Source organism: Muntiacus reevesi, chromosome 3 (assembly GCF_963930625.1).
Source record: "Muntiacus reevesi chromosome 3, mMunRee1.1, whole genome shotgun sequence".
In the NCBI taxonomy this organism is placed as follows: Eukaryota; Metazoa; Chordata; class Mammalia; order Artiodactyla; family Cervidae; genus Muntiacus; species Muntiacus reevesi.
The window spans coordinates 263,217,030-263,232,467 of record NC_089251.1 but is presented as its reverse complement, the minus strand read 5'-3'; the positions used below and the strand labels follow the sequence as shown (position 1 = coordinate 263,232,467).

General features: G+C 40.8%; 1 protein-coding gene across 4 annotated transcripts in view; it reads right to left on the bottom strand.

The window, feature by feature from the left end:
* Positions 1-15,438, bottom strand: part of INPP1 (inositol polyphosphate-1-phosphatase) — a 37,680-nt gene that overhangs the window by 13,935 nt on the left and 8,307 nt on the right. The window contains exon 1 of one of the 4 annotated variants that reach the window (XM_065931934.1): positions 11,787-12,147. The exons of 1 other annotated variant lie outside the window; for it this stretch is intronic. The gene's annotated coding sequence lies outside the window, so the exon portion shown is untranslated. Of the gene's footprint in view, positions 1-11,782; positions 12,148-15,438 lie in introns of those variants that run through there. 2 more of the 4 variants (XM_065931933.1, XM_065931935.1) reach the window with 2 other exon arrangements.

The window sequence follows — 15,438 nt, the reverse complement described above, 5'->3', positions numbered from 1 at the left end:
AACATTTCAAATACTTTAAGTGAAAATTATTATAGACTCATGATAAGTAAGTAATTGCATTTACCATAATTTAATAGCCTTGAATATAGAAGAAATTCCCTGGGATTAGTGGTTAATGGGTGTTCTGAGAACAACATGTTAGGATTACCTAAGGTGTCTACTACAAGGCAGATTTCTGGGTTCCATCCCAAGTTAGCGAGTCAGAATCTCTGGAGACAGGGCCCAGGAATTTGTACGTCAGCTTCCTAGATGATGCTAAACACTGAGATGTAATAGCTGCTGTTCTTTCTTCTTTAACACTACACTGGTAATTTCAGCGGGGCTGAGGTAACTTGGTGGAGCCATGTGCTACCAGTTATCCATGCACAGAGAAAGACCCAAGCTAAAATAATAAGTCAACATGTATTAGGTGGTTACTTTATGGCAGGCATCCTTCTAGGCACTTTACATGCGTTAACTCTAATTCTCACACAACCCTACGAAGAAAATACTAGTATCTCGATTTTAACTGATGAAGAAACTGAGGCACAAGAGGGTGAAGTAATTTGCCCAAAACCACACAGGTGGGAAGTGGCTAGGACAAGATTCAAGCCCAAGTAAACTGGTAGAAACCCACACTGTAAGCCAGTGCTCTAGCCAATAAAATCCTTTCATAAAGTGTTAGCTGTTAACTAAGGGAAGAAATGAGCAATCACGGGATAAATAATCACTAGACTATTATTATAAGGTGCTTTATATAGCAAAAAGCAGAGAAACACGCATGCCTGCATGATAGCTGTCAGCAGTCTAACTGTTAAAAAAAAAATCACGCTTTGATACTCATTTCCCCTCTACTCTCAAGAAAATCTTTTTTCTAGCAGATCCTCAGTCTCAATGTAAACCATCTTTGCTGGACAGTAAAAGCCCATTTATGTTCTACTGAGGTCTCTCTTAGCTGGCTATCTTGACATGAGGGGTGGGGTGGGGGTGTCAGCTTATGCCGAAACATCTAATTCCTCAAGCACTTGTTGGCCAGGGTTACCCTAAGTAGGTGCCACAGACTGGGTGGCTTAAACAACAAATTTATTTTCTCACAGTTCTGGAGACTGGAAGTCCAAGACGGGCAGGGTTGGTTTCTCCCGAAGCCTCTCTCCGTGAATTCCAGATGGCCTTTCCTCTCTGGATGAGCATCTCCAGGTGTCTCTCGGTCTCTTTATAAAGATTCCAGTCAGACTGAATTAGGGCCCACCCATGTGACCTCACTTAACCTTTACTGAGCTAAGCTAAAGGCACTATCTCCAAATACAGTCACGCTATGAGGTATGAGGAAGATAGGGCTTCAACATACGAATTTTGAGGAATAAGATTCAGCCCAAAGAGGCCTTGATAATCTCAGCAAATACCATCCCAATCTATTCCTTTGTCTTCTGTTTTCTGGCCAGAGAAGTGGGGCAGGGTTCTTTTTCCTGTTTATGTGGTCAATAACTTTAATTCTGTGGGACAGTCTTTCCCACTAGAAGCCACTCACTTTTACAGCGAAATCATTAATGGTCAATGAACACTGAAATACTCATAAGCCTTATTTTGTGACAACCCATTTCAAGTCACATTTGAGCAGAACAGGTTTAAAGAAGTTATATTCTTCACTACCTCAGACCAAATGTATATCTACATGTTTACATAAGATCGTGTCACAATGCCACATAGAAACTCTCTTTAGTTTCTATGGGATTTTCACATCTATTAGAGAAACGCTGAATAAACTGAAGTAGGTCAATTAGAACGGAAAAAAAAAAAATCTTAAGATTCTTCATGGACGCCCAAATCTCTCTACAAAGACAAACCTCAGTGTTAATTTCTGACCAGATGTTTAAAAATCATATCTGAATAATATACCCATAGTTCAGATGGGATAATCAGTATAATGGGAAAAACACAGGCTTTGGAATCAGACAAGCCTGGGTTGCAAACCAGGGCTCTGCCATCAATTAGCTGTGTGGCATTAGGTAATTTACCCACCCTCTTTCTTCATCTGCCGTATGGAGACAATACTCTTGCGGGACATGCTCCCAGAGTCATAAGAAACCACACATGCTTAAAGGAGATCAAGCACAGAGCCTCACACGTAGTGGAGACGAACTTCCCAGCCCAGGGGTCAAATGCGTGTCTCTAAGTCTCCCGCATTGGCAGGCAGCGGGCTCTTCACCACTAGCGCCACCTGGGAAGCCCATAACAAATGACAGCAATGACTATTAAATACAGTTTGACAGAACTCACAGCCACAGTCCTTACTTGAAAAATAAGAGATTGGCAGCTCTGTATGGGTCACTGAAATCTTTTCTGAAAATTTACTACTCTATTAAATCCCAACGGCTGGAATCTACTTGTAATTATTCGAATGACCCAGAAAAAAGTTCCTTTATGAAGGCAGGCCAGATCTGATTGCTTCGGTTTCTGGGCGTCTGGGTAGAAACCTTGGCTCCTGGATGCTGAAGACTGCTCTGGCTTCATGGTAGGCTATCTACAGATAGCTCAGGAGGGTCATTATTCTGTCAAGGGGTTATTTTGTCAGGAAATCTATAGAGATTCTAAGGCCAACGGTGTCTGTTCTTGTGTGAGGAGCCTGGTTGTAGCGGAAGCTGGCCATGTCCTTGTGTTGTTCATGATGACAGAAGTGTGACAAAATAGATAAGGGCATCAACAAAACAGAAATGCTCGCTAATGAATAGGCAAGTAGGTCAGAGTATTTCTGTTGACAGTCATTTCTTCCTGCAGATAATCCACTCCTTTTATAGAGACCACATTCTTGCCCATTAGACAATTCCACCCCATTCACACCATTCATAACTTGAATTCACTCTTTCATTCATCCCTGGAGAAAGGATGGTGTACAGAAGTGAGCCCACATAAAGGGGCTCAACTGGATCAACCGATGATGGCGAATGTGCAATTTGCTAATAGTAGCCTCCCCTGCAGATGGCGATTGCAGCCATGAAATTAAAAGACGCTTACTCCTTGGAAGGAAAGTTATGACCAAACTAGACAGCATGTTAAAAAGCAGAGATATTACTTTGTCAACAAAGGTCTGTCTAGTCAAGGCTATGGTTTTTCCAGTGGTCATGTATGAATGTGAGAGTTGGAATATAAAGGAAGCTGAGCGCCGAAGAACTGATGCTTTTGAACTATGGTGTTGGAGAAGACACTTGAGAGTCCCTTGGACTGCAAGGAGATCCAACCAGTCCATCCTAAAGGAAATCAGTCCTAGGTGTTCATTGGAGGGACTGACGTTGAAGCTGAAACTCCAATACTTTGGCCACCTGATGCGAAGAACTGGCTTACTGGAAAAGATTCTGATGCTGGGAAAGTTTGAAGGTGGGAGGAGATGGGGACGACAGAGGATGAGATGGTTGGATGGCATCACTGACTCAGTGGACATAAGTTTGAGTAAACTCCGTGAGTTGGTGATGGACTGGGAAGCCTGGCGTGCTGCAGTCCACGGGGTTGCAAAGAGTCAGACACGACTGAGCAGCTGAACTGAATTGAACTGAACACTAGAAATAACCCAAGTGACCATGAACAACAAAATGAAGTAAACTGAGGCAGACTTACAGAAGAAAATACTACACAGCAGTGAGAATTACTGAATTACTGCTTTGGGCAATAACATGGATTCATTTCACAAAGGCACACTGCTGAGTGAAAGAAGTCAGACATCAAAAAAAATACAGTGAGCAATTTAATTTAGTTGATGTTCAAGAGAAGGCAAAACTAACTTATGGTGTTAGAAGTTGCAATGGGGGTTACCCTTGGAGAAGGAGGAGGGATTACTTACTGATGGGGGTAAATGATGGGGCCTTTAGGCATTGGGAACATTCTGGATTTGAGTGATGTTTATGTGGGCGGATTGACTTTGTGTACACGCATCAAGCTACACACCTAGGCCTTTTATACTTTTCTGCATGTATTTCTAATTGAATAAAAGTTTTTAAAAGGGTGTGTGTGTACAGAGAGAGAGGAAGAGTCTGTGGGACAGCTGGCTCCTCCAGGAGCCATGCCTGACCCTCCATCTGTAAAAAGATGGTAAAACAGGGCCATGGGAGAATGCAGGAAGGCCAAATCTCTTTCCTAGCCCTCCAACACACTGTACACTGGTTTGCTTCCCTGTGCTCTGTCTAGCAGATTTAAATGTGTGTGGTTTCTTGACTCTGAGCGCATACCTCAGAGGCACTCAATAAACGTTGGCTGATGAATTTCCTCTTAGCTTTGTAAACACAAAATTAATCTTTGTCATATTGTTTATTACACTCGGTTTTATACCCAAGGCCCATTCCACAGGTGCCATTAGGCACATGGGCCCATATTTATTTACATCAAAGCCTACATATAATCAGGGCTTCCCTGATAGCTTAGTCAGTAAAGAATCTGCCTGCAACCCAGGAGACCAGGGTTTGATCCCTGGGTCAGGAAGATCCACTGGAGAAGGGAATGGCAAACCACTCCAGTATTCTTGCCTGGAGAATTCCACAGACAGAGAAGGTCCATGGGGTTGCAAGAGTCTGACACAACTTAGTGACTAAACCACCACCACCACTACATACATCCTATATTCATTTACAAAAGCAAACCAAAGCTGTATCTGGATGATTAGCAACTGAACTACATTTCTGAGCACCAAAGAAGAATCTGATATCCTGCTCTGTCATCTGGCAGTGACCTATCTTGATTAATTTCACTGATTAAAGGGCCCAAAATGGTAAGTTTAATTTGGCTTCGTTAGTGAAGACATTAACTGGGGATATGTAAATCCATCTATTTAACCTTCACAGTTCTCCCTCCCTCTTCCCATTCTTCAAACAGTGTTGACATACAGGCCTGTTTCTGGGCTGATCAGTCTACCTCACCCTAGCCCTACTGAGGCTGCTCTTGGACCACATTAGTCCACATTTTTGCTCACTGATGTGGCTCAAAGCAATAGATCACAAAGATAGCCTCTATCCTCAAATGTTATTCAGGTAGCTTTTAAATGGGAGCTTGTGCTAAAATAGAGTTTTCCAAATGAGTAAGATCAAGAATTAACTGAAACATTCAATAAAAATATAGTTTTAGACCTCCCCTGGAGATATTGATCCAGGAGATCTGGGTTGAGGAGAGGGAATGTCACTCAGCTATTTTTATTCGACAATTTAAGGAATCACCAGGTTCAACCATCAGCGATGTCTCTCACTGGGTATTCAGAAGCAGAACAGGGAAAAGCTATTAGCTACTGCAACTGCCTTGGTTGGCTAAGGCTCAACTATATTGACTTTTTTTGTAACAAAAATCAAGTTCTGGAAAGCAAGCAAGTAGATCTACATAATAAGTATTCCACATTAGCATAACATTGCCACTGAAATATAGATTTCAACGTCTTCTCAGAATGCATTTGAAAAGTATGAAAAATATTCCATTTAGAAATACTTTTAAATTTGATAGTGACTCCTTTTTATCCTCTCCTCGAGTTAGAAACATTTTCACCAAATATAAGCTCTTTTCTATCTTCTACCTTCCAACTACACACTTAAACTTCTGTATGCTAAAAGACGTTTTTAGCTTACAACTGAGCTGTCAGAAATGAAACCTGAAATCATATAGACTATTAAAAAGAAAAAAAGAAATTAGATTCAGTATAGCTATCTTAATTGTGGGAAAAAATAAAATATTTTAAAATTTAATGCCTAATTCAAGGCAAAAAGACACAAGAAGAATGGCTTGTAAAAAGAATCTTTTCCAGCAGAATATTAGTTTGGTAGCTGTTAATCCTATTATTAATCTTGTTGTTTTTCAGTAGCTAAGTCGTTCTGAGTCTTTTGCAACCTCATGGACTAGCACACCACGCTCCTCTGTCCTCCATTGCTCAAATTCATTTCCATTGAGTTAGTGATGCTATCTAACTGTCTCATCTGCTATCAGTCCCTTCTCCTTTTGCTTTCAATCTTTCCCAGTATCAGGGTCTTTCCCAATGAGCTGGCTCTTCACATCAGGTGGCCAAAGTATTGGAGTTTCAGCTTCAGCATCAGTCCTTCCAATGAATATTCAGGGTTGACTTCCTTTAGGATTGACTGGTTTGATCTCCTTGAAGTCCAAGGGACTCTCAAGATTCTTCTCTAGCACCACAGTTCGAAAGCATCAATTCTTTGGCACCCAGTCTTGTTTATGGTACAACTCTCACATCCATACATGACTACTGGAAAGACCGTAGCTTTGACTGTATGAACCTTTATCGGCAAAGTGATGTCTTTGCTGTCTAGCTTTGTCATAGCTTTCCTTTCAAGGAGTAAGGTCTTTTAATTTCATAGCTGTAGTCAACATCCACAGTGATTTTGGAGCACAGGAAAATAAAATCTGTCACTACTTCCACTTTTCCCCCTTCTACTTGCCATGAAGTGATGGGACTTTATGCCATGATCTTAGTTTTTTGAATGTTGAGCTTTAAGTCAGCTTTTTCACTCTCCTCTTTCACCTTCATCAAGAGGCTCTTTAGTTCCTCTTCACTTTCTGCCATTAGAGTGGTATCATCTGCATATCTGAGGTTGCTTTGTCCATGCATATCATTAATCTTATTAATCCTCAAATCCATTTTTAATGTTTCCTTTTGAATGTAACATTTTTAGTCATTTTATCTTTTCTTCTGAACTTTGCCACACTTTTGGCACCAACTCACTTAACACTTGCTTTTTATGGTCTATATAGCCATGTTTAGGCCACAGGCGAGCTGGTTCTTAGGCTCTGCCTGGACTTTAACCAATTAGGTGTAAAACCTTAGCCACATGAGTAAGCTCTCAGGGACTTGTTTTCCTCATTTTTTAAACACAAAAAAGGAAAAGAAAGAAAGGACAGAGAGATTGGAGGAGATGATTTTTATGGTCTGTTCCAGTTCCAAATACTCTGACTTTTTAATTATCCACTTTCCAGATAAAAGAGGTTGGGGAATATTATTCAGCCTTAAAAGGAATGAAATTTTCTGGCACATGCCTCAATATGCATGAACCTTGGAAATATTATCATAATCATAAGAAGAAGTGAAGTGAAGTCACTCAGCCATGTCTGACTCTTTGCAACCCCGTGGACTGTAGCCTACCAGGATCCTCAGTCCATGGGATTTTCCAGGCAAGAATACTGGTTGGGTTGCCATTTCCTTCTTCAGGGGATCTTCCCGACCCAGGGATGCGGGTCTCCCGCATTGTAGGCAGACGCTTTACCATCCGAGCTACCAGGGAAGCCCAATTATAAGAAGCCAGGCTTGAAAAAACAAGTCTTGTATGATTCCGTTTATATGAGGAACCCAGAATAGTTAAATTCATAGAGACAGAAAGTAGAATGGTGGTTATCAGGGCTGGGAGAAGCTGGCAATGGGGAGTTACTGTTTAATGGATCCAGAGTTTCAATTTGGGAGGATAGGAAAGTTCTAGAGATGGATAGTGATGATGGTTGTATAACAGTGGAAATGTACTTAATGCAAGAGATATGCACACTTGAAATTGGTTAAAATGGTAATTTTATGTTATATGTATTTAACTATGATTTTTAAAGAGTAAAACACAAAATTACAAGTTCAAAAAACCATACATTTCAAAAGCTTTTGATGTTTATCATCAACCTAATAAGGAAGGGCATAATAAATATTGTTGGTTGAATGAAAAAAAAAATAGGTTGGGGAGAAGTCATGAAAATTAAGTTGAATTGCCTTGTATTTGATTTTACACTGAATCACACCGGTTTTATTGTTTTGGCCGTGTTGTGAGGCATACGGGATCTTAATTCCCCAACCAGAGATTGAACTCATACCCCCTGCACTGGGAGCAAGGAGTCTTAACCACTGGACTGCCAGGGAAGTGACCGCACTGGTTTTTACATTTAAATTGTGTTTCTGGGTTACAGTGGTTTGGGTTAGTGAACCTTATGAAGAAGGCCTAAGCCCCTGACGCCAATTCTAATTGTTCTCTCTCTGAAGTGAAGTGAAGTCGCTCAGTCGTGTCCGACTCTTTGTGACCCCATGGACTGTAGCCCACCAGATTCCTTGGTCCATGGGATTTTCCAGGCAAGAGTACTGGAGCGGGTTGCCATTTCCTTCTCCAGGGGATCTTCCCGAACCAGGGATCGAACCTGGGTCTCCTGCATTGTAGGCAGATGCTTTACCGTCTGAGCCACACTGTTCTCTGATAGGTTTTAAATTCCTTGAGAGCAGGACACACAATTTTTTCATCTCCTCATGATACACAGTGGGAATTCTGTGATTTAACTGACTGATATCATTCCTGATATTAATATCATGTTTATTGAGATAAACATGTTTAAAAGGATTTTATTGCACTAAGATTAATCTGTAAGGGTTTATTAATTATGTAAATTTTAGGATTATAACTGTGAGGAAACATGATTCAAAGGAGTTCTTAACACAACATTTTAGAAGATGGCTATTATTATTTATTTCTGGAGTGATAAATTACATGACCTAAAATATATTCTCTGAATATTATAGCAAGAAAGCAAAGATCACAGATAACATTATGTGTCATTTCGGCAGACTGGGTTTCTGGCAGCCTATATCTTATCATTCTACTTCCATTTTGTAGAGGTGAATGTTTATTTTTAACAGATATTTAAGGAACACAAAGAAATAGCACCTTTAACTTGAAAAGGTCAAAATACTAAAAAGATATAAAAGGTTCATTAAATCCACTCCAATACATTAATATACTAAATGCCCTTGCATTCTTATTAATCCTGAAACCACAGGTAATTGTCTAAGCTGGTTAATATTTATCTTCTTGATCTCATTTTCCCGTTTCTATTTCCCTCATTTTTTGCTATTCATGGAGGCTTACAGTCAGCCATATTTTAAAAACAGATCTTCCATGATTCCCAGATCAAACTGAGATTATATGCAATTATATGTAATTCCGGCAAACTCCAAGGAGTTAACTAGAGGGGTTTTCTAGAACTTGGGAGATAAGATCCTATTTTTGAAACTATTGATAATTTAAAAATTTTAAGTACATTAGGATTACCTTAACCATATTAAGTAACATTTTCCTTTAGTCATTTGAATTTAATCCTTTGCTATTTATTACAGCTCTCATTAGTATCAAGGGAAACCTACCATCATCACTCTGTAAAGAAAAGGACAAATTTAAGTATCTATTGATAAAGTTAGCAAATACTTACATTAATTTAAACTTGGATAATTAAGAGATTTTAAATACTGAGTTGATTAAAATGAAAACAAGAAAGCAAGGAACCCTTTTCCACCCTTCAAAAAGGAAAAAAAAAGACAGAGAGTGCAAAAGGAAGAGACAGAAAGAAATGAATGCTTTCCATGTGGTAATTCATCTGAATGAATTCTTTTATAGATAATTAATATTTTACTTTGTCAATTCATCTATATATACAATTAACCACATTTTATGCCCAAGTTTTGGTTTTTTTTATCTTTTTTTTAGATGATGTTGGGTCATTTTAATAAAAGTTATAAATAAGTTACTAAAATTTGCATGCTGGTCTTGCCTGATTAGGAACACAAAAGCAATAACAAATAAGGCTGTTATATAAAAGAGAAATGGTGGGGTACAATGTTTTGCTGTAGATTACTTTCACAGTAACCTGCACTAAATATCCATTAATAAAATGCTCTTATAACATTAAAGAACTTGAATTAAGATTGCCTACCACAAAAAAGAGACTGACTATGTAAAAATCTTTGCTAAATTCAATCACCCTGGAAGGCTTGACTAAAAGCGTTATAGTAGAAGTTTCAGATTTCCTCAATGTGTGACATTATCACATTAGCAAAACCACAGCTTCCATTTACTCGCATGTTATCTTCAGGAATGCTAATAGATTGTATCAGCAACAGTTATTGCCCATCTGTGATTTCCAATCTTGCCTTTTTTGTTTGTTTTGGTTTGCCCTTTTAAGTTTTTATCATTTTGACCTATTTTAAGTATCTTCTTTCCCTTAGAAATTCTGATTCAGGAAATCCCAGGTGGCAAACTGGCAGTCTTTTAAAACCAATGCTATCCTCCCTTCCTCTCACGTGCCCTCTAGTCCCCAGGTAATTTTAAAAATTAGACAAGTTTGGGGACTACAACTCATCAGTCATGAGAGATGAGAAACAAAGTACCCTCAGCTCTCCCTTTATCTCTAACCTCCAAACAAAAACATCAATCTAGAGAGTTTTATTTGCTTCATTAATTTAAGCAATTAATTATGCTTAAGCAGTTAATGCATAAGCAATTTAAGATTCAAAATATTTTAACAAGGACATTTATTGAGGACACATCTAGAAAAATTTCATATACATAACATCCTCACACTTAATAAACGAAGACACATGGTTTTATTAATCACTTTATAGAACACCAATATCTCAGGCAATTTGTCTACAAAATGAAATGGATTAAGACATACTCTAATTGGTATTAGAGACAGAAATAAAAGCAGAAATAAATATATAATGAATACTGTATAGCTTTTGTTTAACAGGCCTTATATTTCAAATTAGACATGATCTTTTTTTTTCAGAACTATCACAAGTATAGCTGTAATTTAAATCTATAAGATATTTCACATTAAATAGTATGAGTCCAAGTTGCAATTTCCAACCAAGTGGTGATTTAGTCCAAAAGCTTGAAAAGAAATGGTAGCTTATTCTATGAAAAAATAAATTGTAACTTTATGCATTTTATGTAATCTTCTTCATGACTATGACTAAGAACTAACTTCAAGAGTAGTTTAAAAATCTACAAGAGCTTAAAAGTAGATTTTAACAATACAAACAAATATCTGCCTTGAAAAAACGAACTCTTCTATTACCTTTCTCCCCCTAATATTCCCTATTTTAAAAGGTAAAAAAATTAGGTCACTTAGCTAAGTCATCAGTCAATAGTGGTTCGGTAGATTATTTTCATTATTAGACTATTATCAGGCTAAGTAGGGATGATCCTTCTCAACTTCTTTGGTTTTTAAAGCTAGAAGTCACAGGAAAAAAGTTTAAAAAAGGTTTTATTCAACATGTGGGATGCACTCACCTTAACACACTGTTCTGTGGAAGTGAACGCATTCACGCAGCGGGCAAACTTCTGCTTATTCAACACTTTAAAAGTAGCTTTAAAACGGAACCCCCCCCCCCCAATACTCTAATCGTTTCTATGTATTCTTCATGAATGTAATAAATAATCTAGGATTTTTTTTTTTTTTTCATGCTCTTTGTGTCTTAACAAGATACTGAATTCGGTCAAATCCATGTTAACTATTTCCCCCTCTACTCCGGTCACACCAAATAACTATGTACATCTCACAAAACCGCCTTTCAAAATGCAGGGGCTTAAAAGCAAGAAGGCAAAGACTTCTAAATATAGTCCCTTCATGTTTATTTTACCCTCATCTTAGGTCACTAGCGGCAGCCAACAGCGATGGACACTTGGAAGCATCTCTCAAAGCAAAACGAAGGGGCGCTTGACAGCTACGCCATCTACCTGTTGAACCCGGGCCACTGCGCTCGGCTACAGTCAGATCAGCTTCTACGACTTAAAAATGCTAATGATCGAATTAAAAAAAAAAAAAAAAGTTGTCTGCCAGTCTTTCTTCCTTCCGTCTATTTCTTTCGGGCAGTTTCTGCGGAACCGAGGGGGGCTCGCGAGCTCCTCCGCCCGGCTGGTAGCAGCAGCGAGGGGGCCGGGCCGGGCGGCGGGCTCGCTGCAGCGGACAGAGGTCATCACAGGCCGGGCGGAGAGGCCAGGCGCCCTCCCGACCCAGATTTACTCACCTACCGTGCGGAGAGGCGATGGCTGCGTGCTGTTCGCCCAGCCGGGAGCCCCAGATCCGAGCAGGAAGGGAGGTTGCGGCGCCGGGGCGAGGGGCGCATAAAGAGGAAAACGTATTACCTAAGCCGGGATGCGGAGCCCAGAAGGAGGCTGCAGCCTTTCCCTCCAGAAACGGAAGAGGCGGGGGAGGAGGAGGCGGAAAATGCGGAGGAGGAGGTGGCCGGGCGTGCGAGGCTAGCGAGGGGCGCCGGGCGTCCGGCCGCCGGCGCGGCTCCAGGGCGCCGGGAGGGGAGCGCGGCGGTGGTCGTCTGAAAGCCAGGCGCAGCCGGGCGGCGCGCGGCCTCGCTCGGCCGGGGATCGCAGACCGCAGCATCCGCCAAGCCACCGCCCCCTCGCGTCCCCCGGGACCGCGGCGTGGAAAGGCGCGGTGACGCCTCGAGGCTCCCGGGGCGAAGCGGGCATCCCACGCCTGCCTGCCCGAGTCTGCAACGTCACAAGCGGAGCGTGATGATTCAGAGGGAGGGGAGTGCCAGGCAGAGAAGGGCTCCAGAGTCACCTAATCCACTGCTATTGTTTTGTTCTTGCAATCGCCCACACATTCGGTTTTAGTATCTTCCTCCTCCATTCTTCCGTCCTCTTTTTTTTTTTTTTTTTTGGTGAGGATTATGGGTTTAACGAACGGGTTGGCAGCTGTGAAGATGAACTTCCTGCGAGTGACAATGGGGTCCCATTGTTCTACTAGAAATGTCAAGCGTGCGGGCTGTTCCGCAAACCCTCGCAGCCTCTCCTGGGCGCTTGACTTACAAGGTGTGGGCCTAAGGCCACCTTGACCGGAAGCACACCGTGGGTAAGAAACTCTTCTCTCTTAAACGCTTTAAACTGTGGGATTCAGCATACCTTAAGGATGGTTGCGAAGGGTGGGTGGAGATTGGAATGAGTGGTGACCGGGAGAAGGGTAGACATTTTTAAAGGGCTACAGAGTTTTGATTAGAAGGAGTCTGGCCGGCGGCCCAGCAGGCTGGATGTGGTTAGTGAGCACCCTGGGCCTTCTAAAGCCCTTCACACATCCTGTCGCTTCATGGCACACCTAAGAAATGGTCACGTCTGCAGGACCCCAAATAGCAAACAGGAGGCTGCTCATGTAGGAGGCACTGGGCCCTTCCACCTTGGAGACCACTGTCTATATACTCATCCCCTGGCATGAAATTACAGTGCTCTGTTTAGTGTTCTAGCAACCAGGTTTTCTGATCTCCATTTCCCCAAACCTCCTGAGTTGTCAAGACCTGGTCCTCAGAGCAGTGGGGAACCACCAAGACAGGGGCCCAGAGTAATGCTGAACTTGTCGTAGTCCAGGAAATGATGCTTAAAAGGTTAGTCTCCCAGACAACACATCTTTCTGCTCCCAGCCTGCTTCTGTGATGTCTGACTGAGACAACTTCTTCTCCTTCCCACCCCTTCTCACCCCCACCCCATTATTGGGCTTTCACTCACTAGCAAGTTCAGCTGATTCATTCTTGTCTCTCCAGATTCATTTTTTAGATCCATCCCCCTAGGGCTCGTTAGGTCCATTTCCTTTGTTATTGTTATTTATCATTATCGTTATCTAGTCACATTTCTATCTATGATGGAAAAAAGTCAAGAAATAGTTTGAACATGATATTTGGAAGTAAAGAAGCGAATACCAGAATAGTGAGAGCAAAGAATTTGCCCTGAGGGAGGAGGAACTGGGGGAGTGAAGGGTGGAGCAGGATGTTTTTGTGACAAAGCTGTGTACATCTACAACTGAATCTATTCCGCTTGCCACTTTGCTACCACAGAGCTCACCCTACATCCCATGTCTCAGTGGGTTGCTTGCTTAAAAGCCTTCATTGGCTCCCACTTCCTCAGTCGTAGGGAGAGCAAGCTTCTAGGCAAAGCTTCTCTCCCCCTCCAATCTGTCAACCCTGCCCCCCTCACACTTGACACCCCGTTTTACCACACCACATCTAGTTTCCTAAATGCATAAATGTTTCATTCCTTTGTGCCTTTATACATGTTATTAATTTTGCCTGGAGTATTCTCTGCTGCTGTGATAATAGCTAATGACACGAGCTAAGTGCTTTTGTCTTTTATAGCTATTCATTCTTATATCGATCCTATGGTAGGATTATTGTTAATTTAATAAACAACAAAACTGTGACTTAGGTTAAGCAATTTACTCAACTATGTAGCATGCATGTGTGGTAAATCACTTCAGTCATGTCCAACTCTTTGGGACCCTATGGACTGTCTGTCCATGGGATTCACCAGGCAAGAATACTGGAGTGGGTTGCCATGCCATCTTCCATGGGATCTTCTCAATCCAGGGAATGAACCCAAGTCTCTTATGTCTCCTGCCTTGGCAAGCAGGTTCTTTACCACTAGCCCTACCTGGGAAGCCCAGAGTGGTGAGACCACATTTGAACTCAGCAGTATGACTCCAGGACTCACATTATTTTACCTGTTCATACTTTTTAAAAATTCTGACACTACGTTTGAGCAGGATTTAAAGTTTTTAAAAAATCTTTAAAGTGAAAAGAAAAAAATCTTAAAAAGTGCGAAGAGAAAATATAAGTGAATTGCTTTTCACTTCAAAGTAAGTGTGAAAGGATAAAATTAAAAAGGAAAGTGACAGATCTGACTATGGAATTTTTAACTTCTTTCATCAAAGAAACCCATAAGGTAAAAGTAAAAATCACTCCAAAATATACAATATAGGGACTTCCCTGGTGGTCCAATGGTAAAGTCTTCACCTTCCATGCAGAGGCTGTGGGTTCCATCCCTGGTTGAGGAGCTAAGATCCCACATACCTTGTGGCCAAAAATCCAAAACATAAAACAGAAGCAGCAAGCAGGACTTCCCGTAGTCCAGTAGTTAATACTCCACGCTTCCACTGCAAGGGCATAGGTTCAATCCCTGGTCAGAGAATTTCACATGCCATGTGGTGTTACCCAAAAAAAACCCCCAGGAGCAATATTGCAACAAATTCAATAAAAACTTAAAAAATGGTCTACATTAAAAAACATTTTTAAAATGTGCATTATATGTGAAAGATGAAAGTAACATCCTCATTTAATAAGATCTTTAAAAAAATCTTTAAAAAATAAATATCTTGTTTTTAAAAATGGGCAAAATATAATTTAGTTAAATCATGAAAGTCAAATGCAAATGGCCAAAGTATTTTTAAGAGAAGTGAAAATGTAGAATTATAATGCACCTTCAAGAGAATAAGGGAATAGAGCTAATGATCCGGGCCACCGACCCTTGAGACAGGATGTGTAGCAAATAAACAAGCTCACTGCTGAGAAAAGCATAACTTACCTCAGTGTTTCTGGAGGGCAGTTTGGCAGAATGCAGTAAAAGCCTCAAAAATGTTCACACCCTTGGACTCAAAAATTACATTTCTGGGAATTCATAATTCAGGGATTGACAAATATTTTCTATAAAAATCCAGGCAGTAAATATTTTAGGCTTTGCAGGCCACATACGTCTCTCCTGCTTTTCTTTTTTGTCTGTGTGCTTTTCTTTTTTTTTTTAACTCTGCAAAAATATGAAAGCCATTAGCTTGAATGTTGTAGAAAAACTGGTTGTGGCCTGAAATTGGCCCGAGGTCAGTAATGCGTGCAAAGAGTTGACTGCA